This window comes from Talpa europaea (genome assembly GCF_964194135.1).
Source record: "Talpa europaea genome assembly, chromosome: 2".
In the NCBI taxonomy this organism is placed as follows: Eukaryota; Metazoa; Chordata; class Mammalia; order Eulipotyphla; family Talpidae; genus Talpa; species Talpa europaea.
In genome coordinates, this window is record NC_140068.1 from 45,357,281 (window position 1) to 45,360,102 (window position 2,822).

General features: G+C 41.1%; 1 pseudogene across 1 annotated transcript; it reads right to left on the reverse strand.

Annotated features, from left to right (window-relative positions):
* Window positions 1-1,148: 1,148 nt before the first annotated feature.
* Window positions 1,149-2,094, reverse strand: LOC311187151 (glyceraldehyde-3-phosphate dehydrogenase-like; annotated as a pseudogene). The gene has a single exon. The product of its transcript is annotated as a glyceraldehyde-3-phosphate dehydrogenase-like (transcript).
* Between the last annotated feature and the right edge of the window lie 728 nt (window positions 2,095-2,822).

A 2,822-nucleotide genomic window follows, 5' to 3' on the forward strand; every position in this document is an offset into this window, starting at 1 on the left:
TAAGGCATATTATTTGAAGTTATAAACTGAATGCTGTGAAAAATAAAAAGATGAAGCTGATATGGAGCCTCTTCTGAAGGATTAACTTTAATAGGAAAAATGATATACCATGCAAATATATTAAAAGGAGAAAGTAAAATAAGTCAGAAAGAAAAAGAAAAATACTGGATGGTCTCACTCATAGCAGGAATTTAGAAAACCTAAGTAAGAGACCAGGAAAAAGACTAATCAATACAAAGTGAAAATCAAAATCAACAATTAACTATAAACCAGAGACACACTACGGCGGGGTGGGGGGGGTGAGGAAGGGAGGGAGGGGCAGGGAAAGGAAGGACTAGAGTCAAAATAAGGGGGGAGTGCAATTATATGGGGAATATAACCAAAATGAAAATGCATACATTGTGCAAAGAAAAAAAATAAAAAGCATTATAACTGTAAAAAAAAAATAAACTATTTACCCACTGTTAAAAAAAAAAAGGAGAAAGTAAGAACGGTCGTAATCTGGGCACTGAGCAAATGTGGTAGAAAATCAGAAGAGGGAATTCCAGATTATTTTCTTTTTCTTTTCTTTTTTTAGGTTATTTTCATATCAAAGAATCATTATGTGACCTGAGTGTGAAAGAATTGGTAGGATTTAGGTGTAAGGATATAAGGGAGGAAGGAAATTCCAGTTTAAAAGAATAACAAATATCACAAGTGACTTTGGAACAGTCTCAATGGCCAGCCTCAAGTGACATATAAGACACATTCATATGAAATAAATTTATGGTCTTCTCCTCAGCAAGAGAGAGAGAGAGAGAGAGAGAGAGAGAGAGACAGACAGAGAGAGAGAGAGAGAGGATTGGAGATTGGAGTGCATGGCATGTAGCAATATTATTTTGTGATATTTTTATTATATATCATCTATTTCCAAATATAATTGGGTCACTATATAAATATATTTCTTTCTGTGGGACAAGCTTTTGTTTGAGTTTATTCAATATATATACATATATACACATATATATTATTTTTGGCTGGGTATAGTATACTTTAGTGATGGTATATGACAAGGCAGGGCTCCATAAGCCCCTCCCCTTCTCCAGAGGATCTGGATATCTAGAGATTCTCAGTGTGGATGAATGGGTGCCTCTCTTCCTATTGTGCTGTCACTGGGGCTGGTGGTCCAGGAGGCTGGTACTCCTTGAAGGCCATGTGGACCATGAGGAGACAACGTGGTCCTCACTGTAGCCCGGGAGGCCCTTGAGGGGGCTCTGCTTCATCACCTTCTTGATGTCACAGCATTTAGTAGCTTTATTCAGGTGGCAGGTCAGATGCACAACTGACACAGTAGAGAAGGTCATGCCACTCAGCTTCCCATTCAGTTCAGGGATGACCTTGCCCACAGCCTTGGTGGTGCCAGTAGAAGCATGGACAATGTTCTGGGTAGCCCCTTGGCCATCACACCACACTTTCCCAGAGGGGCTGTCCATGGTCTTTGGGGTGGCAGTGATGGCATGGATGGTGGTTATGAGTCCCTCCATGATGCCAAATTTGTCATGGATGACCTTGGACAGATCCTGCACCTTGATGGTGAAGGAGGCATTGCTGACAATCTTGAGGGAGTTGTCATACTTCTCATGCTTCATGCCCATCATAAACATGGGGGCTAGATGAAGACCCTTTTGGCCCCACCTTCAAGTGAGCCCTGGCCTTCCCCAAGGTAGTGAAGACACCCGTGGCTCTATAGCATATTCAGCACTGGCATCAACGTATTTGATGTTGGTGGGCTCGCACTCCTGGAAAATGGAGATGGGCTTTCTGCTGATCACAAGCTTCCTTTTTCAGCCTTGACTGCCATTGAATTGTCATGACTGGAATCATACTGGAACATGTGGACCATGTAGTTGAATTCAATTAAGGGCTAATAGCTGGTAACAATATCCACTTTGCCAGAGTTAAAAGCAGCCCTGGTGACCAGGAGCCCTGTTGGGCCAAATCCCTTTACTCTAGCCTTCACCATAGTGTCTCAGGGACACAATGCATGAAAAGAGGTGGCTTTCCTTAAAACCTGGAGGAGTAGAGAACTCAACAATATATTTTAATAGAGCATTTCCTACATGCTGACCATTGGGAAAAGTCCTGGCTATATAGAGATTTAAAAAATGGAATATAATCCCTGCCTTCCTGGAGATTATCATTCACCACAGTGTTTCTCAAACTCTAGTGGCATTAAAAATACCTGTAAGACTTTAAAAACAAAGATTGCTTCAGAGTTTCTCACTCTTCAAGTCTGAGGTGTGTCCTGGGAATCTGCATTTCCAACAAGTTCTCAATGATAAAGATGCTGGTAGGGGACCACATTAGACACTGGTCTATTTTGTTATTTTAAAAAATAAATGATGACAAATTGTGATGTGTGTTAGGAAGGAGAATAGCAGAGAATTGCAAGAGAGAATAATTGGAGAACCTATTTTACATTGGATGGTCAGAGGTATCTCTGAGAATGAGGCATTTAGGCAACATGAACAGCTCAATGACCCAGAGGAACTGTAAGCATGGAGGAAAGTAGAGCTTGATATATGAATGGAAAGTGGGTAGGGGCTAGATTATGCAGGGTCTTTAGTTCATTGATACTCAAACTGGGGTATGAATATTCTTGGGGTGCACGTAGACTTTCTCAGGGGAATGCAGACACATGGCTTTTTTTTTTTTTTAAGATTTATTTATTTAGGCATACAAAAACGGGGTTATAGGCCAGAAGGGTGTGGGTGGAGGGGGTGAGAGAATTCACCAGAGACAGAGTGGGGAACAGAAACAGGCAAACTGACTGAAATACACTA